General features: G+C 31.4%; 1 protein-coding gene and 1 long non-coding RNA gene across 3 annotated transcripts in view; one reads left to right on the forward strand and one right to left on the reverse strand.

Annotated features, from left to right (window-relative positions):
• LOC143056899 (uncharacterized) overlaps positions 1-27,119 on the reverse strand; it is a 218,868-nt gene that overhangs the window by 54,278 nt on the left and 137,471 nt on the right. The window lies entirely within an intron of this gene.
• On the forward strand, positions 6,295-11,326 carry LOC143056269 (uncharacterized). Its single transcript, XR_012972276.1, has 3 exons — positions 6,295-6,344; positions 9,248-9,341; positions 10,724-11,326. It is a non-coding gene; the product is annotated as an uncharacterized LOC143056269 (long non-coding RNA).

A 27,119-nucleotide genomic window follows, 5' to 3' on the forward strand; every position in this document is an offset into this window, starting at 1 on the left:
ATATTTTGTGCATTTCTTGGTAATATCCTGTCAGACCTCGAGTGCTGCTTTACAAAAACGATCAACCTACAAGTAATATAGGGAAAGGAAACTAGCTAAAAAGACCAAAAAATAAGCCACAACTAATGGGGTCTCATTGGGGGTTCTGTTCACGGCTCTCGCTTTATAGTTACTATTTATTTTTTTTAGATTCCCGCATCCCGCTTACACTATGTAAGTAAACAATTCTAATATTTTTGTAATTTCCTATGTCCCGCTAAACTTCATTTACAGTTTTCACGGCACAATAATTTGACTATTAGTGACACTAAGTACTGTGGTATTTTCAGTGGGTATTTTACCCACTGATTTTACCAATAAGGCCATATATTTCGGTGTGTAGAAATACCGCAAAGGAATTCTTAATGGTGCTGACTAAGAAGAAAGTGTTTGCATTAAGGACACCAGAGACATATATACACATGTGTATATATGTCTCTGAGGACACTAAAACGATGTTTTAAGATCACAGAGAATATGGATATATAGGAGGATATGATTAAATACCTCATATCTGTAAAGTTAGGTATCAATAGATATTGTAATTTTGAAGTTAAATGACTTTTTAATCAACGCGTGCCACTCGGCACGTGACCAACGGCTTATTGCAAATTCACTAATCATCATGTTCAATCAACCTAATCCAATACACAATTGTCTTTTTATCGTTACTTATTGATTAATTAATGGTTGTTGTTGAATAAACCTAACGGTTTAGCGTGGTAAAATTTCAAGTTAATGAAAGAAAAATAAAAAAAAAAGAATTTTGTGTTTAAAAACTTTGCCTTTGTTATATTTTGTTTTTAAGGAAATTGCTATGCAAGCTTTTTTTTTTAAATTAAAGAACCCTATTTTGAGATACAAATTGAGACAAAAATGCTTTTGAGATTTCGTTTCCTTGTTAACAACACAAGAGTTTACATATATTATCATTTCACCTTGAATGAGTGACATATGCATGAGAGTATGTGGTGTCCGTGGGGTTCTTCAAAATCCGATTACAGAAGTAATATATAGAAAAACTCCAAGAGGTAAAATTATATTACGTTTTAAAAAGAGACTATAAATCATAACTGTCTCCTATGAACAATAACTTTAAAACTGATGTCAATGCTTTTTTTTAACAATTCATCTTTATTTCAACAATTGAAGATGAATACCATTTTATTTTATAATGTAATAAGCATCGTGATGTAAGAAATATAATTCACAATGTGTAGGCGCGAATCTAGAGCTTGAAGCGGAGGTTTGGGGGAGGGGGTACGTGATAAATATTTAGAATACTAGAGAAGTTTTCTTGTTATATAAAACCATATGTTTTTCAATAAATGGCAAACTTTTTGTTCATCCGGCATATGGTTACTCTAAATAAACTTTTGATTAGTTTAATTATTTGATTACAGATCGTATCTACCTGTTTTGCAATTGCTGTATCACCCAAAATGAGGCTAATAAAGATATGTATAATAAAATATAGAGGTAGCAGTCTTGGATTGTCTTAATTAAATCCTTTGATCCTCTTATTATCAAGTTACCCTCTGGCCAATGTAATTATGACTTGTGTATATTTAAAGAAGTTACTATATATATCTGTAGACAAGTATGTGACACTTTAATAAAATAAATTATTATTATTATTTATTATTATATCTTTATTCTCATAAAGCAAATGCATTACATCGGTACAGAGATAACAAATACAACAATAAATATTTACAATATGTACAAAACAAGCGAGAGATGTTACAAAAGTTACAAGCCAGGAGTACAAGCACGGGCTGAGACAGCTGGATGAATGGTCAAGAAAGTGGCTTATGTCTTTCAATCCTGAAAAAACAGAAATTATGATGTTTTCAAATAATGAGATACAAAACCTTAATTTTACTATGAACAACAAAGAAATACCAATTGTGCGATCTCATAAGCATCTAGGGGTTACATTTAGAAGTGACGCAAAATGGAACAACCATGTTGAAAATATATTAAATAGTGTTAAAAAACATCTGAATATACTGCGAAAACTCAAATATCAACTTAGCCGACAAAATTTGGAAAAATTATATCTAGTATTTATTAGACCAATTTTTGAATATGCAACTGAAGTATGGGACAATTGTGGAAAAGGTTATTCAATTAAACTAGAACAGCTACAACTTGAAGCTGCACGAATTGTAACAGGTTTGCCTGTTTACACACACTCTGAGACTGTCTTAAAAGAGGTTGGTTGGGAAACTTTAGAGGAACGAAGAAAAAGAAGAAAACTACAATTATTTTATAAAATTCAGAATAATAATGCCCCTGAATATTTATGTAACCTTGTGCCCCCTAAAATTCAAAGTACAACACAATATCCCTTGCGAAATGGACAAGATATCATTTTACCATTTTGCAGGCTGACTCTAACTTCCCAATCCTTTATCCCATCAACAATTAAACTTTGGAATAATTTGAACATAGCAGTTCGAAATGTAGACTCGTTATCAAAATTCAAAGTAGAACTAAAAAACTACGACATTCGAAATGAGAATCAATCTAACTTAAAACATTATTTATATGGTCTAAGAAAATTGAACATAATATTAACCCAATTTAGATGTTCGGCATCGTTCTTGAATTGTGACTTGTTTAGAGCTAACATTATATCTGATCCAACATGTAAATGTGGTTTAGATATTGAGGACATGCACCATTTTTTCTTTGATTGTCCTTTCTATCTAAATGAAAGGGCTATTCTGTTTAATGGTCTCAGCTGGCTTCCCGAAGGCTGCGATTTGGACTTAACACTACTGGTTTTTGGAAGAGACACTCTTTCCTATGATCAAAATGTGCAAATTGTTAAACACGTATTCAATTTTATAAAGAGATCAAAACGATTCCTCGTAGTATAGTATCAACATAGGTAAAACACACATCATCATCATTATCATCATCAACCTAATCTCTGTCGTTCTTTCCTCATTCCCTCTACTTTTTTCAGTATAGATAAGTTATATTTATGTTGTTTATATTATATGATGTATGCTCACGTTCAATTTGTATTGTTATATATATTGTATTGTGGAGAAGACTTTATAAGTATGTTTTACTTGTGTCTGATCCTTTTTCGCTTTGAGCAAATAAAATATGTTTAAACTACAAGCACGGGCCGACAAACACAAGTATTTATATTTTCTATAAAAAAAAAAAAAAAGCTTCTTCAGAACTGGTTTTCTTGTACTTGACATAACTTCAGAGAATTTAACTGTATTTTGCCGTTTTGTAAAATATGCAGTTAAAAACTCTTTTCGTTTTTGATTGAAAAATTTGCATTCAAATATAAAATGATATTCGTCACCTATTTGTCGATTGTTACATAGACTGCAAAAGCGGTTTTCTCTGATTACGTTTTGCCATCTTCCTGTTTCAATCGGCAACTTAGTATTAGTCGTTTGAAACCGACAAAAAACAATAGCGTCTTTGAAGTCCAAAATATTAAAATATTCTTCAATTTCAAGTTTTTCTTAAAATTTTTGTAGTTTATACCTTTTGACGAATTTTGAATGAGGGAATTCCAGTTCTGAATATATTGATCTAGCAATCTCTGCTTTATGACAGTTTTTAACCATTCTTTATTAACAAAATTTTGTGGCTCCCATATGTTTGAGAAACCACAATCTTGAAATATTTTTGTATAAACAAGATCCATTTTATCTGGTTATTATGTAGCGACAACGTGTCACCCTATTCAACATATAGTAAAGATAACATTACAAAATATTTTAAGATTTTCAAGCGGTGTGGTTGGGTGTCTCAAATCTCATTAAAAATGAAAAATCAGAATATATTTTAATATAAAATTTGTAGAACAGAAGTTAAGTATCCCATAAAACATAATGAATCATTATGTATACATGCAGAGACCAAAGCAGCAAAGATATAGTCAATAGAATCTATTTGCATTTGCCTATGTTCTATCCTTATAAAACCTTCACGGCTGTGAGGCATGGACCCTGACATCAGAAAAATGAATGAAGTATTGGCAACTGGACGTTAAGCAACCAAATATAAATCCTCACTTTTCCGTGAAGTGTTCACAATTATTTGTCTTTTTAAAATTAAAAGGATTAAAAATTCCCAAACTGAAAAGAGTTGAAAATACTTTATTACTTTAGAAGTAAAAATTATAACAGACAGAATAAATACGGCAGAAACAAACAAATGGGAAAAAAATAGAGAACAATTTAAAATACCATATATACATGTTTAATCAGTATACTAGCAGATTATGAACGGGTCAAGGTTGGGCGAACGTGAATTTCTACCTATTACACTAAAAAGGTGACAATCAATTTTTTTAGGCACGTGTCGAATACACATTCGATAACTTTCTAATTAAAAAAAGGTATAATTGTAAAATTTAAAATTATGAATTTTTAAAAAGTCTATTTTTATATGCCATGTCCTTTGTAACAGTTGTATCATTCCATCAGGTCCTTAGTGCACATTTTTGTTCTTAGTGCACTAAGGGGATCCTTTGCGGTATTACTACGGACCCCATATATTTGAAGCTGTTCAAAATACTGTACATTATAGGTACGTGTATCAGATTGAACAATAATTGTCATATATATAAAAAGAATAGGTAATCTGGTATGAAATATGTCCACTGGAACGACCGTGCAAGTGCTATATATATATATTATAGCCAGTCAAGGTCGTTAAAAAGGTGGTAAACGGACAGAAAGTCACAGGACAAAAAGTCACAGGACATAAAGTCACAAATTTGGTAGGACAAAAAGTCACAGGACAAAAAGTCACAAATAATTTATTGACAATTGTTTTAATATATAAGAATATATCTTGAAATATTTACTTTTCAATACATATATTCATTTCAAAGTTTAGGAAATGTGTCATTATACTTGAAAAATTAAGATTTATTTAATTTCAATCATGCAAAAGATGTTTTTCTTGGCACCATGAAGCCATTTAAGTGCCAAGTCACTTTGACATTTTGTTTTTTTAACAATTATTTGATAATCTTTGATATTTTTTTGATATATTTTGTTTAAAAAGTTGGTTTATATACAATAGTTTAAGAAAATACAAAAATATTTTTGTAGAAATTAGCGTTTTTTATTCAAAGAAAATAATCAGAAAAAATGAATTGTGACTTTTTGTCCTGTGACTTTTTGTCCGTGACTTTTTGTCTGTGACTTTTTGTCCTGTGACTTTCTGTCCTACATTCGTTAAAAACTTCCATTTGTTGTTGTCCACTGAAAATAAGCTCTTGAATACACGAATCCCCGTTTTATTAATGCCAAATTTATTTGTTAGTATTTCTTATTCTTTTTCTTATGATTTTATCATATTTTTTTTGTGAAATTTTCTGTATGGTTGAACATGAAATTGCCTCCGATGCTGACAAAGAAAATTTGTTTAATGTCAAATGTTGCAATATATGCTAAGTATTACACGTGGACAGGATGTTCCCCAAAAAATAAGTTATACACACCCCAAGGGTACACGCTAGTGTCATATGGAAAATTACTGGGTCACCTGTAAGATGGTAATCAGCCATGCAACTAATCAGGTTACTTAACTGACCATGTCACTTCAATTTAAAGTTTATCGGTAGATCAAAATGATAAATTCGTTTTAATTAAACTTTCAGATCTAAAGGATTTATCATTATAATGAAGTGAAATAATTAAACCATATCGTATTATTTTCAAAAGATTATTTATTTTCATATTTTTTTTATCTATGCCGGGAAAGAATTGAAAACTGTATTTATAATTTTTAAATTGATTTTATAAAAAATCCGTGTAGGTCTCATGAAATGGAACCCACGCATTCCTACTTCAGATTTATAAAGGAGAAGGTTCAATAAGACCCCTTTTCGGCCCCAAAATATAGCAGTTTTACTAAAATGTATAGTACTAGAACCGAACACCTGTTTTGGGATATATATACATATAGTTAATTTACCGTAAATAACTGCGAGAAAATGAATAATACACAAGTTGATAATTGTCTCTTCTCTGCTCATTAATTTGCATGCAATATTTTCTCTGATTTACTTGTGAGATCACCGACACTAATAATAATTACCTTAAAAAAATAGGTGCTCCGTACTGGGAAGATCATATCGGATCCAATCAATTTATTGGTTCCATTCCCCCAATTAAATGAGTCTACACGTCTCCTTAGAAAAAATGCCTTGCAATGCGTCTGAACTACTAAGTACTTCCATATAATTTCGAAAACAGATAGTAATCTATTTCACTGGATGAGATTGGGCTGACGGATTTTTAAATGGAAATGTATTAATTTTTATTTATAGCACAAGTTTTACAAGGCAAGATTATTCACCCTGTTCGCCCTACAAATCAAATGGTTACCTCCTTACACCTACACGAGCTAAAACATATACATATGAACATTTGATATCATTTATTTTGTGTGACAACTCTTCACCAATGACCTGAGTGAAAGGTTGACATGGGCAGATCCAGAAATTTCCATTTTTTTTAATTTTTTGTTGTTTTTTTTTGGGGGGGGGGAGGCAGAGGGGGATGCTTGCTCCAGTCATGCTTCAGTGATTCCCTATATGATCAGCAAAATATTTCACACCAAAAAGGGGGGCGGGGCTTTCTCCTTAATAAGAAATCTCTGTTTTCAGGCATAGGCTCATATAAATTTGCCTTTTGAATAACTGAAATAAATATGAAACGGCTAATGAGTTTTCAGATGCTTTACATTAAAATACATCATGTACATACATGTGACATACACAATTATATATAAATGTAGAATCAAATCTTGATAAATGTATGTAGTTGAAATTGTTAGCTTTAAACATTAAAAAAATGAACTCCCAAAGTTTAAACACAATTAAGAATGACCATGTACATGATGTACATGTAGTCTGTAATGTATGCCATTGCCATATGAAGCTAGATCATTGTAGGTAAACTGTCATCTATTCCCTTAAATCTTTGTCCCCAGTCACCCCAAGTTTGATTTAAATTAGGGAGCTTCCATTTGATTTTTATGGGGGGCTAGAATGAAATTTGAAAAAAATAGGCAGAACAGGAGTTTTGAGAAGAAAAAAAAGGCAGGATGAGACACTAGCAAAAAAAAAAGTCAGGACGACAATTTTGGTAAAAAAAGTGAGGATAAACTAAAAAAAGAAAGGCAGGAACGAACAGAGTGAAAAATAAAAAGGCAGGACAGAGATTACAGCTAAAAAAAAAGGCAGGATAAAATTTTTCATCCTAGCCCCCCCCCCCCCCCCATAAAATTCAAATGGTAGCTCCCTTAGTCAAGTATATATCTACTCTATTAGGTCTCTAGTTTGGATAGTGTATAACTTGCAAATTAAAATCATACTCCTTCCAAATTTCTTTCTTTAAAATATTATGGATGAAATAGCAAGTAAAGAATGAAATTAAATTGGATGAAATGTGTCAATTTTTTTGGTAAAGTAGTATGTCTGAAGTTGTCAAACTTAATGATAGACCCTTCAGGGGCGGATCCAGTCATTTTAAAAAGGATTTCCTAACCCAGGACAAAAAGGGGGGGGGGTAATTACATGTCCCATTTCAAATGCATTGATAGTCCAAAAAAGGGGGGTCTTTGACACATTCCCCATTCCCATTCTCAATTTTATCATGTAGTCGTCGTAGTCCGAAGACACTTAGTTTTCGCATAATTACTTTTAGTATAAGTTAACAGAAATCTATGAAACTCAAACACAGGGTTTGTGACCAGAGTTTTTGTCCAGAGTTTAGAAATTACATGAATTAGGGGCCAAAAGGGGCCAATATTAAACTTTGTTTGATTTTATAGAAAATTTAATTATTGGGGTTCTTTGATATATATATATTCCAAATCTAACTGTGTATTTAGATTCCTAGTTTTTTGGTACTGTTTAAATTGGTCTATCTTAAGGTTCAAAGGGTCCAAAATTAAACTTATTTTGATTTTGATAATACTTAAATTCTTGGTGTTCTTTAATCATGTTAATATGCTGAATCTGAATATTTACTTAGATTTTTAGTATGGGCCCAAATTTCAAGTTGGTCCAAATTGGGGTCCAATATTTTACTTTGTTTGATTTCAAAAAAATTGAATATATATATATGGGGTTCTTTGATATGCTGAATCTAACCATTCATTTAGATTTTTGATATTTTGGCCCGTTAACAAATTGGTCCACATTGAGATCTAAAGGGTCCAAAATTGAACTTTATTTGATTTCATCAAATAATGAATTATGTGGGTTCTTTGATCATGTTGATATGCTGCATCTAACCATGTATTTGGACCATTTTAGAGGTTAATTGTCAATTTAAAATTTTTAAGTACTTGGACCACATTCATTCAATGTCAGAAACCTATGCTGCATCAACTATTGAATCACAATCCAAATTTACAATTCAGAGTTGTATCCATAAAATTGAGAATGGAAATGGGGAATTTGTCAAAGAGACAACAACCCGACCAAATAAAAAAACAACAGCAGAAGGTCACCAACAGGTCTTCAATGTAGCGAGAAATTCCAGCACCCGGAAGCGTCCTTCAGCTGGCCCCTAAACAAATATATACTAGTTCAGTGATAATGAACGCCATACTAATTTCCAAAGTGTACACAAGAAACTAAAATTAAAATAAAACAAGACTTACAAAGGCCAGAGGCTCCTGACTTGGGACAGGCGCAAAATGCGGCGGGGTTAAACATGTTTGTGAGATCTCAACCTCCCCCTATACCTCTAACCAATGTAGAAAAGTTTGAATTGAATGTTGTGTCCATACTTGCTCCAACTGTTCAGGGTTTAAAGTGTACGTTTGTATCAAGCTGAGCCATGCATAGCATTCTTATTGGTTATTTATATATTAATTTGAAATTTTGATGAGTTAGACACATACAGATTATACTGTAAACAATTTTTCAGAGTTTAACGTAGTCAAGCAAAACAAATCATAGAAGAATAGTTGAATCATGTTTTTGTTGTCCAATGAAAAATTAGTACGAACACCAAGAAAAAGTATGGGAATGTTTGTTTTTTAAACTATTGACCAGGGTGAAAGTCTTTGAAAGTCATGACTGACCAAAAGTTTGTGAAATGAAATAGCACAAATATTCCATTCTTATTAAATATTATTGCATATAAAGAAAATAATGATGTTTAATAATAGTTTTTACCCTTTTTATGTTTTATAGGACAAGAAATATAGAAAAATAATGAAAAATATAAACAGTTTCAATAGAAATGAGCGACAAAACAAGATAAACAGAATACAACAAGGCCTAAATGGTAAGACCACTTCTATATACTGTAAATTCAGAAATTATTGCTTGCATTTATTATTTTTCAGGGAATGGACAACTTATTGTGATTACAAAAAAAATCTGCATCAATTATATATACATGATATATATATATGTTTCTGTTATCAAAATATGAATTCTTATTTTTGCGATACTCACCCAGTCACATTAATCGCATTACTAAAAACCTCTGGATAATTTCTGAATTACAGTAATAAACATGATAAAAGTAATTGCCTTTGAATGATGACTCTTATAAAAATAAGAAGATGTGGTATGGTAAATGAGTGACTTATCCACCAGAGTTCAAAGAAGTGGATGCAAGAAATTAAAGGCCAATGATGGGCTGGCCTTCAATAATGAGACAACACTTCCTTTATAGGTCAGCCAATAAAGATCCCAACATGAAAAGATTTAAACAATCCAATTTAGTTCAACATGTTCAAAAACAATAACAATTAATAAAAAGATATCATGTCTGTGAGCACTCAACCTCTTACCTGACCATAATATAGGACAGTGGTTCAAATAACACAGCATATGAACATTCTATAACAACTTTTGCAAGTGGCTAAACTTTAAATATCACTGCAAGGCACTAAACAACGAATATTTAATCTTGGACACAAAGCACTGAAATAAGAGAACTCATATAAAGCATGACAAGTAAGAATATCAAATGAAAGTTTCTCAAATGTTAAAGTCATATGAAACGAGTGAGTGATGAAAAATAAAGTTTGTCCAACTTTTGAACCAATGCATGTATACATCATAAACTTAGTCCTCTGTGCACGATTTTATCATTATTTTCACAAGTATATCATATAAATCGTCAATTTTTTTTTCTCTCTGTTTGTTATGATTTAACAAATAATGCTGCTCATTAAATGCCGTGTTTTGAAGCTGAGTTTTACCGATTGCCACCTTATAGTAATCAAATCACAAAAAGCATGGGTATTGAGCACGTGTTTAACATGTATAATCAGCTATTTGTTTATTTCAATGACAGATCCTTGCATATTGTGGTCACCGGATTTTTACGAGGAGGGTTATGCTCGGGTCACTATGTATATGGAAAATATGTATCGGCGAATTGCTTCCTGGAAGCAAGCAATTAAAAATAAGTAAACTTCTTCTAAATGTGGACAAATTAAAGAATTTTCCTCAGAAAAAAGTATATGTACTTAAGTTGCATAATGAAAACTATCCATTTAGTTATAAAAAACATAATTATTATACATATTTTTTTTTAATTTGAGGTTTCTTATGACTTTAATTAAAACATGATAAAATAAGCCTATTTATATTGCTGTTTTTTTCTCCATTTATCATGTTTATAACTTCTTTTTTTATTTTGTGTATTTATAGGTCAGATATCTTGGTTTTTATGATCATCGTCAGGTCCTGCAAGTCTATACTGAAGAGGAAACTTATTTGTTAATACTTTTCTACATAATGTGCTAATTGGATTAATTAATGTGAAATGAACTCAATTGTGTGTTTTTTCTGGAAAAAGAAATAGAAAAAATTCTACAAAATTGCTATAAACAAAATGGAGTACTATCAAAGATGCACAAGGACACAATGGTGTAAAATGTAACAACCTACATATTCACTGATGGATTATGGAGAAATTAAGAAAAAAAATAGTATCTTTGTCATGTTTGTTGTCGAAATAAACACATGCATTATCCATTCTTGTACATAATATTATGTACATGGCTCTCCATCATATCAAATATACAGAGAAGATGTTTGAAGAACAAGTTGCCAAAATTTATTCAACCAATTGAAGGAAGATGTCTTGTGAATGGAATTATTTATGCACTGAACTGTTATGTAGGGGGTAGAATAATTATACACAGCAGCTGAAACAGAAGACAAGTTAATTTGACATGAAAAGTGTTTATTTTATATAATCTTTTGTATCAACATGATCAATAATTCAGTCTAGGAGAAAATATATTTATACTGTTTTTCAATGTTTGTACTGTTATGAAATTTTTATAGAGGAAAAACATTTCCTTAAGGGAAATTTGATGTTCAGAAATTTCTTTAGAGGAAATTTGAAGAACAATGATTTCCTTAGAGGAAATTTCCTCAAAGGAAAATTTGAAGCGGCAAATTTCCTCAAAAGAAAAAGAATTTCCTCAAAGGAAATAATTATGCAGCAAATTCCTTAAGGGAAATCTTTTTCCCTTGAGGAAAACTCTTTTTCCTCTGAGGAAATTGTTGAAAAAAGGGGCATTACTTTTTTAACAGTGGTGCTAGAGCCAAACATATTTAGCATGTTTAGGACAAATATCAGAGAACCAATACCAATCAAGTTATCAACTTCATTTTGACTTAACTCCAAAAATTAAGGTGACAACTTTTGCACTCAGCGGAATTGCAAACTTGTCCCGGATACTGTTAATATTCTTATACAAGACCTGTTTATTTTCTCTTGCTTATGAACTTAGATATATTATTAATGCTGTATGTTTATGCTTATGACCATGATGACCTTAGATATATTATTGCTGTATGTTAATGCTTATGAAATTAGATATATTATTGCTGCATGTTTATACTTTTGACCTTAGATACATTATTGCTGTATGTTGAATGTCACTTGCTTATGACCTTAGATATATTATTGCTGCATGTTTTTTTTAAAATGCTTATGACCTTAGATACATTATTGCTGTATGTTGATTGTCACTTGCTTATGACCTTAGATATATTATTGCTGCATGTTTATGCTTATGACCTTAGATATACTATTGCTGTATGTTGATTGTCTTTTGCTTATGACCTTAGACATGTTAGATATACTATTGCTGTATGTTGATTGTCTTTTGCTTATGACCTTAGATATACAATGTATAATATTGCTGCATGTTTATGCTTATGACCTTAGATATATTATTGCTGTATGTTTATTGTCACTTGCTTATGACCTTAGATATATTATTCATGTTATTTGTGCAGGTTTATTGACACTTGCTTAAGTTATTTTATTGCTGTTTGTTTAATTTTCTGTTTTTGTTTCACACATTTTACTTGATGGTATTATCTCAGTGAAAGATGAAATATTAAAACACAAGTGCCTTATTTGTTATACCAATTGTAATGTTTTGTCTTTTTGAAAATGATATTCTCAAATGTACATAACTTAAATTAAGAAGTGTTGAAATTAAGTAAGGATATGGTATGTGATTGCCAATGAGACAACTAAAAACCAGAGATAAAGGTATTTCAGCCAGTGACTGAACAGCCGTCAACAATGAGCAAGACCTATCAACATTTAAATGTCTGCATGAAAAAAACACAAAAACATTCAAATGGATAGACATAAGACACTGTGTGCAATGGTGTGAAAGCTATATATGCAAAACTATATACTGAAAATTCAGAAATTATTGCTAGCAATTGTAAGTGCGATTTTTCTCAATTTCATCATTTTTTTGTGTGCAAAATTTAGAATAATCCTGTTTAGTTCATAAAAAATTTCAATATGCAAGTGTATATTATTGTGATTATAACCCTGTCACTATTTTCACAATAATAAAAACAGCAATAATTTCTGAATTTATAGTAGTTAAATTTTTGACACATAGTGATTTACTTTCAATTAAGCATGCCTAGACAAAAATCGTAGAACACACAATTATATATTTCTACAATTAAGATTCAAAGAAATACTTGTACCCATAATAACTTAGTCCGTTTTGTGAAATTGCTTCACTCATGCAATTAGAGGAATATTTTTATGTTTTCTTTTTAGTTATATCACTTCCCACGTGAACAATTATTGTTCCCATGGGAAAACATATTGTTCCCAAGGGAAACATTATTGTTCCCAAGGGAAAAATTATTGTTCCCATGGGAAAAATTATTGTTCCCATGGGAAAAAATATTGTTCCCATGGGAAAAAATATTGTTCCCATGGGAAAAAATATTGTTCCCATGGGAAAAGTATTTTCCCATGGGAAGAAAAGGAGTTCCCTTGGGAAGAAAAGTTCCCTTGGGAAATTTAAAGTTTCCCTTGGGAAATTTAGAACTTCCCATGGGAACAAACAATTTACTTATGTTCCCATGGGAACTATAAAGTTCCTATGGGAACTCTAAACTTCCCATGGGAAAAGTAATTTTTCCCATGGGAACTTTCAATGTTCCCATGGGAAATTCTAATATTCCCATGGGAATTATCAAATTTCCCATGGGAAATGTACTTTTAATCAGCTGCAGTGACAAGAGTGACAACAGTGACAAGTTGGGACATATGGCATTTTTTTAATTTTTCAATAATCTATCACTGGGCAAATTTTTTTTTTGATATCTTGTAAACCGACAAAGTCAGATTTGCCGATACCGGAATGGCAAATTTGTCCCGCACAGTGTTTAAATATACCCAAAATGCCATATTTTTGTCGAGAATACTCCTGCGTAATGGACCGTAAGAGTTATTTTCGATGGCAATGGATAATTAATCTAAACACTATGTTTATTTCTGCAGTGCTAAACAAAATTAAAAGGGAATTTATTTGAGATATAGTCAATATTCAGTGTTACTGTTACAATAGATACTCACCTAACTGAATGCTGATTCTTGTCTTTCAGGCATGTATGGCAAATTCATCTGTTCCTCTCAAAACATTGCATATAGTCAACAATTTTGTTTTCAGTCGAGGTTTTTATGTTTTGTATCTTCAACTGGTAAATCTCATTCCAATTGTTGCAATTCTACTGTATAAAGACCAATAGAAAGTATTAGGTGTGTTTCATATAGATAATTATCAAGTGGGATGTATTAATCGGTGTACTTAACGTATTGTTATTATAAAATTTGTATTTCTTTTGTTTTAGAAGGACATTTAATACGTTTATATGTTTTTTGATTTAACAAAACTAAACAAAAACGCAAGCGAATCAAAAGGAAATTATAAAGAAACAAAGCATTTAAAAAAATAAAAGTATAGTTTCGAAAGACAACACATGACTAATTTTAAAAGGAATGAAACAAAGACCACTTATTTATGTTATTTGTCAGAAATAAGGTCAGAGCGATTTACAATCTTTCAGTTAAGAAGCATAATATATCTCAGACAACACAAAGGCAAATCTTGATTGTTACATGTAACAGAAACATAACGTTCTGTAACTACATTTAAATTGTCTGTACTTTACAAATATCAGGTCGGAAAATGCATGGTTAATAATATTTACGGAAAGACAGCATGTAAAAAAAATCATACATCAAAGAAAAAAAGACAAAAACAAAAAAAAATAGACTCAAGAAAATGATAACAAAATACTGCTAAATATAAATAAACGTACCAGTAGTATACCACTGTTCAGAAGTCATAAATCGATAGAAAGAAAACAAATTAAGGTTACAAACTAAAACCAAGTGAGACATATCGAATAAAAGAGGAAAAGAACGAAACAAAACCACCAAAGTGCAAGTAAAAACAAACAATAACATACAAAGAAAAGAATTAATAGATAACAACTGTCATATTCCTGACATGATAATGACATTTTTAGAAAGAAAAATGGTATGTTGAACCTTGTTTTCTTACTAGATTAAATCTGCGGACAATTATGTTTCTGTTGTACTACTTTGTTTCCATTTTACTAAACAAGGTTTACAAAGGATTCATCATTGTGTTTGTCATGCACCAAATACTGTATATATATATTGTTTTCCACCTAATACTAAATACTTGCCTTACTAAAGTCTTCTTTCACAATTTTATGCATTTTTGTGAAATATATTTTAAGTCAAAATGTTGCTGTTTATAATTTAATCTGATTTACTTCATTTTAATTGTTCCCACTTTATTTTTTTTAAAAAGTGTATCGAAAAATATACATTGAAGACCAATAGAAATATATGCTCTACGTTTTATAAAGAAACATGAAATACGATATTAATATTAATCGGTTTGTTAAACATTTCGATATTTGATATTTCTTTTGTGAAAGATTTAATAAAAACAATAGAAGACGCGACAGGAAACAAAGGCAAATTAATGATGGAATAAATCCGTTAAACAATGAAAACAATCAGTGACAAGTCAAAATACAACAAAGGTCTGATTTTAAAAGGTATAAAAGTATAGACCACATAACTATTGAACTCTAATAACTTTCAGATAAATACAACTAAATAAATGTATAAGTAAAACATAATTAATATTTTGCAGATATATCAAATTCCTCCTTTTTATTACTACGTTTAGAGGAAGCATTTCAATTAAAATTAAAAACCAATTGTTCAGAGAACAATTGAAGGTCTTTCCATCAAAACAATGTATTTTGATATGAAAAGTTGTGAAACTAAGTTTAAAATGTCATTTCAATCGTCAAATGATAGCTCCTAGTAAGCTGATTCCAAAAATATATTGTTTCCATACATTTTTTTTAAATAAGGGAGATAATTTGTTACTTCCGGTTTGAAAAATGTTACTTCCGATTATATTTGAATATTTACTTGACACTGATTCCAAAAATATCTGGTTCTATATACTTTTATATTAATAAAGTACAAAAAAAATAGCTATTTCCGGTTTACAAAAGGTCACTTCCGGTTGTTTTTTACAAGGTTAAAAGGTTTGATACCTTTTTCTAAAAGTTGTATATCTTTATCATGTATACATATAGAATAAAAGCAAAGGTCAAAATCTAGAACGTCAAATTAAGCTATGACCTTGAGATCAATTTCAAGGTCATAAACCAAGGACCTCAAATCAAAAGACCATAGGTCTTTATTATATTTAGTTAATGAGTTATATCACCAAACGCGTATTTTTAAATACAAGAGGGGAGAAAACTCCCTTTAAAATTCAACGTACGCTTGCAATCAAAATTTACATCTTACGACATGTCGCAACTAACAATTTAGTAAAAATAATTTGTTGATATCTTATACAGTCTTTGGATATAAGCGAAAATAAGCCAAATTCAAATATTAGAATATGACCTTGACCTTTGACCTTGACCTAATTTTCATTTTTTGGGACCAAGGACCTCAAATCAAAAGATCCTAGGTCTCTATCACTTATGCTTTATAAGATAGAAATTCATATCACTTATATCAGATGCATAAGGGGAAATAACTCTCATATGGAGCGGTCATATCGCTTCGGTCAAAATAGGACAAATCATGCGAAGGATATAACGAGCAATTTTGTAAAACAAATTTGTCATAATCTTTTACGGTTGCGAAGGAGATGCGCTAACAAGGAAAACAGTGTTTGGGGAGATAACTCCTACAAAGAAAAGTATTCGTTTACGCAGGGTAAATTTCAAAAGCGCATAAACTGTTCGATATCATATACCAAATATCTAAGCGACATATTGCGAAACAAATGTTTATCGCAAGAACAAAATTAGGCGGAAGAAAAAAAAAAAAAAATAATCAGAAGAAAAACAATAGGTCTTTCCACAGAAAAGTGGAAAGACCTAATAATCTTGAAGGACATAAGTTACAGGTATTCATAATAAAAGAGTGTGTGTAATGAAAGAAAACATGTTGTTGATAACATATACGGACAGACAGACAAATGAGCAAGAGTTAAAGACCAAACAGACTATTCTGTTCTTCCAGTGATTTTTCCTTAACATTTTGTGTAAAAAGTAAAATCACAAAAATACTGAAGTTAGAGGAAGATCAATTGGGAAAGTCCATAATCACATGGCAAAATCAAATAACAAAACGCATAAAAAACGAATGGACAAGAACTGTCATATTCCTGACTTGGTACAGGCATTTTCAAATGTAGAAAATGGTGGATTAAACCTGGTTCTATAGCGCTAACCCTCTCACTTTAATGACAGTCTCATCAATTTCCGATATTTTTACATTGATGCGTTAAATAAACAGACACAATAAATAAAATAGTTAAAATATGGGTACACCAGTCATCATCGTTTAACAATTTTAAAAGGAACAATTTAACAGAACACAAAAACATCTACTATCTACGAACACATTTATTGATTTGAGTGTCTGACGTCAGAAAATTTTATACGTCACATAAATTTGTCGTTCAATGTGCGTACAAACAATTTTAAAATTTTCATGGGAATGTTAGCATACAGGGTTAAAAAATCAAAAGTATGTAAGAATAGATTTAAGAAATAGACCGAGATTTAAACTAGTCCAAAAGTTATATATAGAATTTATAAGAATCCAAAAATAGTTAATTCCACTACGCGATTGAATTATTTTGACGTTTGTGGTTCAACGTATATTGTAATTCATAATAGAAATATATCATAATGACATATAATAGAACAATATCATATTGACGGGATCTTTTAAAGTACAGAGTCACGTTATAAGAACAAAAGAAATACAAAAAGTCGCAAATACAAAACAAACCACAAAAAAATGCAAGCCAATACAAACACATTGACGAGATGTATAAGTACCGAGCCCCGTGAAACGGATATCACATGAAACCATTCAACAGTAAAAGTAATATTAATAATAGAACAAAGACAAATAAAAGAACTATAAAACACGTTGTTAAGATGATAAACAACATCAGTACGCAGAATCTATACATCAAGACCATCGTGTATTATTTGAGAAGTTGATACGGAATATTTATCAACAAGGTCTTGGTACCTTCCGATGAACTTTTTTAGAAAAAGAACGAGACGTTCTTTGACATACCCCTGTTTCATCAACTTTCTACTCAGACACTGATGACGTTTTACAAAGTCTGAGTAGGAGCTGCAAGCTCTTGAATATCGAATAAGTTGGGAAATATATATCCCATATGCAGGTGAAGTTGGTATATTGCTACTAAGGTGGGGGAAATTTATAATTTCAAAATTAAAATCGTCTCGTTTGTCATAGATTCTGGTACTGAGATGACTGTATAAGTCAAATTCGAGATATAAGTCTAAAAATGAGGCGGAGAAAGCCGTGTCTGTTGTTTCTTTAATCTCTAGTTCTGGGGGACATATTAATGGAACCCAATCAGAAAAGTTCGGATTGTTTATGGGAAGAACATCATCAATATATCTGAAAGTGAAATTAAATAATCTGGCTTCTTTGATTCTCTTGTTTTTTACAAGTGTCTGGAGGAACTCCGATTCATATGAAAATAAGAAGAGGTCGGCAAGAAGAGGCGCACAGTTTGTTCCCATAGGAATGCCGACAATTTGTTGGAAAAGTCTACCTCCAAACTCAACAAATATGTTGTCGATAAGAAACTCCAGCATACTGACCACTTGTTCTTCTGTGTAGCATATTTTACCTTTTTGTTTGTCACTATTTACGAAATATGCCTTATCAAATCCCAAAGTAATAAATTTCACTAGTAACCCGAATTTAACCTGATCGGACAAAAACGCATTAACGCTGTTTAAATGAGATTAATCGTCATTTGATAAAGATTGACAAAAATTAAAAATCATTTTTAATTTATTTCAATGCATATCAAATCATTTTAATGCCAGTCAAATAGATTCGCTTGCAGTCGTTCAATTTAAATCAAGTTGGCGGTAAGTTACGTCAAACAAATAGGCCACGCCCCCGTTAAACTATTTCAAACTGGTATTAATTCGTTTTAAACCGTGTTGAGACCCGAGCTTTTAACAGCTGAATCACTCAAGCAAAACAACATCGATGTATCTTTCGTTTATTTGTTTCAAACTTTATCGACTTATATATATAAATGCGTGTATTCTTATTAAAGTCATATACTTCACAATTTAAACAAATGAATGATCAATACACGTAACATATAAGGAATTTAAATAAAAACAATAAAATATTGATGCACGGTTTAAAAAATGCAAAACTTGTGATTCTGTTAAAAATAAAATAGTTAGATGTTTAACATATTTTTAATTTGCCCAAATGCAGTAGATCTTTACCTCACACATATATATACAGCCATGTATCACCATCATTGATGGCGATCCGATGGATACATCTGTTGTAGGGTTGTCACTGACTCAGACGTACTTATGTATATATATATATATATATACATTGTTGGGTTGATGTTTAGACGAGTTATATATATATATATATATATATAAGCAAAAATATAATTCACATAGTTTAGTCTGTGGCTTCTGTTTTTAGTAGAGGGGCATAATGTTTTCTGGTCTGTGTGCCCGGTCGTCCGTCCGTTCGCCCGTCTGTCCCGCTTCAGGTTAAAGTTTTTGGTCAAGGTTGTTTTTGATGAAGTTGATGCCAAATTAGAGTTTTGACCCCAATTTTACAGGTCACTGAACATAGAAAATGATAGTGCAAATTTTAGGTTAACGTTTTTGGTCAAGGTAGTTTTTGATGAAGTTGGAAGTCCAATCAACTTGAAACTTCGTATACATGTTCCCTATGATATGATCCTTCTCATTTAAATGCCATATTAGAGTTTTTACCCCAATTTGACAGTCCAATAAACATAAAAAATTATAGTGCGAGTGGGGCATCCGTGTACTATATAGACACATTCTTATTCTTATTTAAACTTATGATTAAGTTAATTACAAAATTACTAAATTACAAAAGGAATGACACACTAACAGAATACAGAAGGGCATCAATGAACAAAAGACGAATAAATAAGAAACATTGATCCCGAAAAATCAGGGGCTACGTCTGAGGGACAACATAACTTGCTTCTTGCAAGGCACTCGACGTGAACACAATTTTATATGGAGACAAGCGTTTGATTTTGAAATGTTCACATGAGGCATTTGCCTCAATGAAGTAATGGCCCTGTAATATAAAAGTAAGGTAAGGGTTACTGAGACAATATAACTTATGTTAAATGATACCTCATGTTAAATAAATTCAATTTTCAGTCATTTCAAGTATATTTAAATAATATTTAATATACTTTCATAACAGATTTGGGAAAAAAAGATGAATATTTTTATGATTATAAAGGCTGAGTTATTTATTTTCAAAATCCCCCCCTAGAATATCAAATGGTCGTCCCCTATTGCCGGCATGACAAACTAGCTAGGGGATCTAGAATTTTGGAAGGGGGCAAAGTATAAAAACTATTTGTTAACCTTTTTTGGCTAAAACAACATAAAATAAGTGTAAAATACACTTTTACAACGGTGCCTGACGCGGGACATGTTTATTTTACAGTTAAAGTGTATGGGTTGGACATTTTTTATGTCGTATTCTCCAAATTAATTGTCTATTATGAAATGATTGGATGAATCCTATGGATGAAAGCTATATACATTTGTACATGTATTTGATTTGGGACTTACCAGTAAAAATGTACATCGAAGATTTTCATTTGTTGTATGTTTAGGTAGCATAACCTCACAGAGATATAAGCCGGGCTATTCACTTAAATTTACTATAATAAAATTGAGAATGAAAATTGGGAATGTGTCAAAGTGAAAACAAATCGACCATAGTGGAGACAACAGCCGTAGCCCACCAAAGGTTCTTCAATGTAGCCTGAATCTCCCGCACACGAGATAAGGAAGACAAACAAGCAATGTTTATCCAACTCGAGTTAAAAAAAAAAGACAAACAAGCAATATGTATCCGACTCGAGTTAGGAAAGACAAACAAGCAATGTTTATCCAAATGTTTGACACCAATCAAGAGAAGTGAGGGGTTCCAAATCAACCAAAGGCTACGAATGAGTCTGAAATGACAACGAATTTATGAATGACGATCAACAAATGGAGACATAAAGGCCACATCCAGCAGCTAGCAGGTTGCAGTCGTGCCTTGAAAAAAAAGTGTTCAAATAGCAAAACGGACACTCTGGTCAGATATGGAATTTTCATTCAACCCGTTAACCCAGGCTCCCAAAAAATACGCCCGTTTTGTATTCATCATGTTCATTTAATGCTAGAAATGTTTGTTTCTAATAACCAAAAAAAAAATATAAAAAAAACGGACAAGATTATTGTTTTCATTGCAGATATATACAGCCAGAATTGTTGTTTAAGGCAAAACTCAGACTGCCTCTTTATATCAAATGGTTCTTACCTTAGAATCAAAATCTATCTAGAGCTTACTGACTGAGGATCATTATTCAGCTATGTTATTAATAGACTGAGGCGTGTGGGGTTAAACATTGCTTTCGTAGGTAAATAATTTTGATGTGGAACTTTTTTTTCACGAGAGTGTACTAATATAGTATTTCTTTCTGTTTAGTGAAATTGTGAAATAGAAGTCACTATGTTCTTAATAAATCCTTTGTCGCTTTGATTGTCTCATGCTTTTCAACTCAGCCTTAGCAATGTGTTACTTACAGTAATTTGAATTTCAAAATGACTTGAGGAACGCTTTTTCGACGCACGGGTCAACTGCATCGTGACGAATCACATGATTTTGACATTATCAATAATATATTACAGTAAATACGAGCGAAAATATCTTTATAAGTAAAGAATTGTCGCATAAAAATTAAATACACGGGGCATTGCAAAGTTCACAGTCTAGTTTGATTAATCATTTTACACCCCCAAAAAAGTGCAAACAAAAAAGGGGGTGTACGCCCTCTACGCCCCCCCCCCCCTGGATCCGCCACTGCAAGCACACATTTATAGGAAAGAAATGCTGAAACAGAAAGAAGATATCATGAAAAATGACCTTGCAATAACCTATTGAAACCAAGATAATTACATAGCAGAAATAAATTCAAATATTGTAACGTGACCGAGGGGAGGAGCAACACCGACACAGACGGACCAACATAAGCATACTATGATACGACAATGTATCCTATTACAAATGTAGCTAGAAACGCCTGCTCTATAGTCGGGTTGTTGTCGCTTTGACACATTATTCATTTCCATTCTCAATTTTATGGTAATTCCCATGAACTGAATTTATAATACGTTATCTATTTACACGAATTTTTTTTTTAGTTTATTCACAAATTTACATTACTTCAGATGCATTGACAACGTTAGCTTCAAAGTTTAAACATATAAACTTTAAAAACCAAGTCCTTCTGTATCTTTACTGATTAAAACAATCAAGGAAAATCCTTACAGTCGTGAAAGTACCACAGCTTCTAGTATCTTGACCAACTGACCTTTATCATAGAGTTTAATTACTTTCTCTTTAGACAAAACATAGCTAATTTCTATTACCCTACACCCAAAGACATCGTAACTTGTCTTAATTATTTTGACAGTTCAACTTTAACTGCAGATAACAAGCGATAGCCTTTCAAAAAGTGCTATATTTGACTCTTAGCTGATGAAAATGGATAGTGCTCTCGCTTTGTAGATTAATCCATTTACTAGAATAGCCACGTGCATCAATCAACAAATTTTACCACACACGTGAGGTCACAGGTTATGAATTAGTATCGTTTAACGTTGTTGTTTACTCCAGAAGATTCGTCTATTTATAGATAAAAGTTACCTGTGTAAAATCTAATTGCTAAAAAAGAGACGACAAATCCGATACTCTACGGGATTGAAGGACATTTACTAGGTTTGGATTGTTCTAACCAATCAATAAATTTTGATTATTCACGTCTCGTAATATCTTCCAATCAGGTAGCAAGAAAAATTCACGCCCTACGTGTTCATCGTTCAATTCTTAATATCGACTCCTAGGAGTCGATAATAAAACTAGCCATTTGTCAAATAAGCCTTGCGTCATTAATTTTCTATGTACACAAATAAACTAAAATATTTCTATATTAAAAAAGTATTGGTTATTTATATTTTGCAAAAAAATGCTCCTGTTTCTTTTATTTAAACTTATCAAAGTAGTGTTGAGTGGAAACCGTTTTTCAAAGAGTCCTATTCATCCAATTTTTTTTTGGTAATTGTTGGCTAATTTTGTTTAGCCTTTTTCTAATTATTATTCATTACTTCAATTAATAAATTAGTATACATGTCTTAATATTATAATAAGCTATATAGCATCTAAACCAGCAGTCAATCTTCACAGAGGTAATTTGAGGCACAGAGACTACGTGACAAAGAAACGGCGGGAATCGAAATCGGAATTTTTGATGTGAGAATTTTGATTTTTCAATTATGAATTTTGAATGATCCTTCTCGGCTTTCGTAAAAATGTACAGTCATCTACTCTGTTTACCTATATACCACTGTGATATAAAATGTAGTCAACTACTCTGTTTACCTATTTAACATTGAAACATTATCACATTCTATAGCTGATGTTTATTATTAGAAAAATATATTTCACGGCACCTTCCCCTCCCCCTTTTTCTAAAAAGAGAATGTCAATACACAACACAATGTAAAAGGTAAAAGAACAAAATCTCTACACGCAATACGAGACAAAACAAGCCACATCTTTCAGAGGTTAGAATACGATGTAAAAGATTTGAAAGCCTTACATAGTACACAATTTGTAAAATTTCCTCAGAGAAGGTATTGGCAAAACTCTGGTTAGTTTGTGTACGTATTATATACGTATGCAACTAGTCTCATATTTCTAGTAAGTTAAGAGGGGGTGGGGAAACAAATCTTTCGTCTAATTCCTGTTACTTTTTGTGAGTATCCCATGTCAGGAACGTTGTCGTACACATGTATATTATATCGACGTAATGTCCCCCTCCATTATTCAGAGAATTAAGTGTTAACAGTAGATCTTTGATTGCTTCTATTGTATTTATTTTTGTCTTTCATGGAATCGAGACAATTAAGAGTGAGACATATGTTTGGTCACTAGTCTATTTGACCGCGAAGACTATATGTATGCATCACAAATTTGTTTTGTTATTTTTGTCGTTGGGCTGCTGTTCCATTGACGTATGTCCCACATCTAAATCTCCTTCTATTGTCACAAAATGGAAGTTCCTACATAATATAAGTTTCAAATGGAAAAACTATTCTGGAATATTATTTCCACTGGAATAAATATTACAGTATATGTTCCTAACGGAATAAATGGTATAGAATATTTGCTCCAACGGGAACAGATATTATGACATTGTTTATAACAAAGTTTCCAGTGGAACTTCTGTTAGGCGGAATAAATTTACGTTGACACCTAATTTTCCGTGTACACTACTGGCTGAAGAAAAAAAATATATATATAAATCTGATAGCACTTACATGACATAATTTTTATGACACCTGTCTCAGTATTGGTGACGAATAAACACGTCTACCTCTAGATGTCTTTCTGTTATTTTTGTAGCTAGATTTCTGTCTCATTGACATTGTTATTTTTGTAGTTGACTTGCTGTCTCATTGACATGTACCTCATATCTCATTTATTAAAGCAGCACTTAATTTTCCTAGTGCACAAGCTGGCTGAAAAAAGTATTATAAATATCCTGTTACAAAACTTTGAATTTTATTATCCCAGGAATATATTACCTTAGCCGTATTTTGCACAACTTTTTGGAATTTTTGGTCCTCAATGCTCTTTAACTTTGTACTTGTTTGGCTTCATAACTATTTTGATCTGCGCGTCACTGATGAGTCTTATGTAGACGAAACACGCGTCTGGCGTACTAAATTATAATCCTGGTACCTTTTATTATATAAATCTGATAGCAGTACCAGTTTTGCTTTGAATGCTTTGAATCAAACATAACGGATTGATATTTTTTTCTCCTTAACTTTCAGTGGCAAATACTTCTTAGATATTAAACACATTGTTTCAGAAACGATATGACATATGTGACTACTTTGATACTTTGCTGTGGTGTTTTCTGAGTGATGAAAGAACCAATTGTCCGGAAACGCAAACACGCACTTGCTTCAAAGGTGTTTTAGGTGTCAAGCGAAAAACAAAAGAATTAACGCGCACATAATTTTGTGAAAATAACGCAGACGTCCTTACAAGTTCTACGTAAGTCTTACTAATTATCTTGAGACAAATAAACATGAGTGCAAACTAAAAGAACAAGAAAAAAAAAAAAAAAACACAACCCTCTTTTTGTGATTATATTTTTTAAATACCATGGACAATAACACAATGACGAGGTGTATAAGTACAAAGCCACGTAACATGTAACAGAGGAACACAATAAGGCATATATAGACAAAGCATATTAGCAATAATAAAAAACAAAAATACAAAATGTATTATAGAACAATAACACAATGACAGGATGTTTAAGTACAGATCCACGCCATTTTTTACAAACAAATAGGGAATAATGAGGTGCTACAAGATAAACCATGATAGAGAATAGAAAATAATGAACAAACAGTATAACGAATAAAAAAAAAACCGAAGAACCCCATCCACACCCTCATACCACACAAATGTAAGAAAAAAGAAGTATCAGTCCATAAGACAAGCAACCCGACGACACCAAAAAATTGAGAATTTGCTCTGATTTTAATTTGCAAACTACACATCCGACAAATTAAAAATTAAAAAGTTTTCAAAGATATGATGAAGTCTATCTTGAGTCATGTTTTTCTCTGAAACAGAAAGTGGATGTAAATCAAAGAACAATATGTCTTTGTAACATTTCTCTAAATTTATTATAAATTTAAATTGATTTGTTGTCACAGATGAAATTAAAGCGTTTATCGCCCAATATACAGCAACCCAACGACATACTACGATGTGTAATTTATTTTGAATTTGTTTACAACCATGCATTACATCCGTATATGTTTCGAATAAAAAAATTATTGAGGACATACATATGACTAATATTAAAATTTCCTCTTAAACTAGTGATATATGGTTTAAAAAGATATCATGAAATATATTTTTAATTTTGTTTCTGTCTTCAACTATCAAACATCAAGTGGTGTTAATCAATTAAACAACACGTCTCTGTAATATTTCATTAACTTTCCATATCAAGTTACTCTTTTGTCACAAATGAAATAAAAGTGTTAATTTCCCCCTAAACATGTACATAACAAATGTGTTAATTTTGTTTTTCTGAACATAAAATGAAATTCATTTAAGTTAGATTGATAGTAAAGAAAACAAAAAAATGATACAAGTTGTTTTGAATAACTAAATGCACAAATAGATTCGAGTTTGAATCAACTCATTGTCTGAAAGAATTATTTATGTTTATTTATGTTAATTTCTTTGTCACGTCAAAAAGAAATGCATTTCCGTTTCTGTGATTACAAACAAGAAGAATATTTTCTTTTTTGTCATAATAAATTCCATACGGCTCATTCAATCCATTTGATTCAGTAAGAAGTTCTCTATGATGTTTACCATCATCTGATATAACTATTACAGTGTGTGTTCTCGCATTAGTCACATACACATTCCCCTCATTATCTGTTGTTACACGACGTAAATCTTGAATTTCATCATTTTTATAAACATTCCACATTGACTTTCCATCTAACGAGCAGCAGTATATTGATGTTTTGTCAGAATACAACTGTGCAGATCATGACAAGCAAATAAGTTAAACTAATAGTAAAGACAAAAAATATACAAAATGTAATTAGGATTGATAGTATACAGTCGGGGCACTTAGCGAACTCCATAATATTATGGAATTCCGTAATTTTTGTGGAAAATTAAAGTTGTCTCCCTTTGACTAACAGGCTAAATTTAAGATGGGAGATAACTATATTTTGAAACTGATTCTCTAAAAAAAACAAGGGAGACAAATGAAATCTATTTATTGTTTTCTTAACTACAATGGAAACAAATATATAATAACATGAAGGGAAGTTACCTCGGTGAAGAGTACTCGCTCGGTAAAACATTTACAAAATGGAAACACAAAATTATATCCATTTTATGTATTGTGGGTCGTTGTCTTTTCATTGTTTTATATATATGTAAACTGTATATTATGTATAATGTTTTAAGCCATTGGCTCATACT

The sequence above is a fragment of the Mytilus galloprovincialis genome, chromosome 13 (genome assembly GCF_965363235.1).
Source record: "Mytilus galloprovincialis chromosome 13, xbMytGall1.hap1.1, whole genome shotgun sequence".
Lineage (NCBI taxonomy): Eukaryota > Metazoa > Mollusca > Bivalvia > Mytilida > Mytilidae > Mytilus > Mytilus galloprovincialis.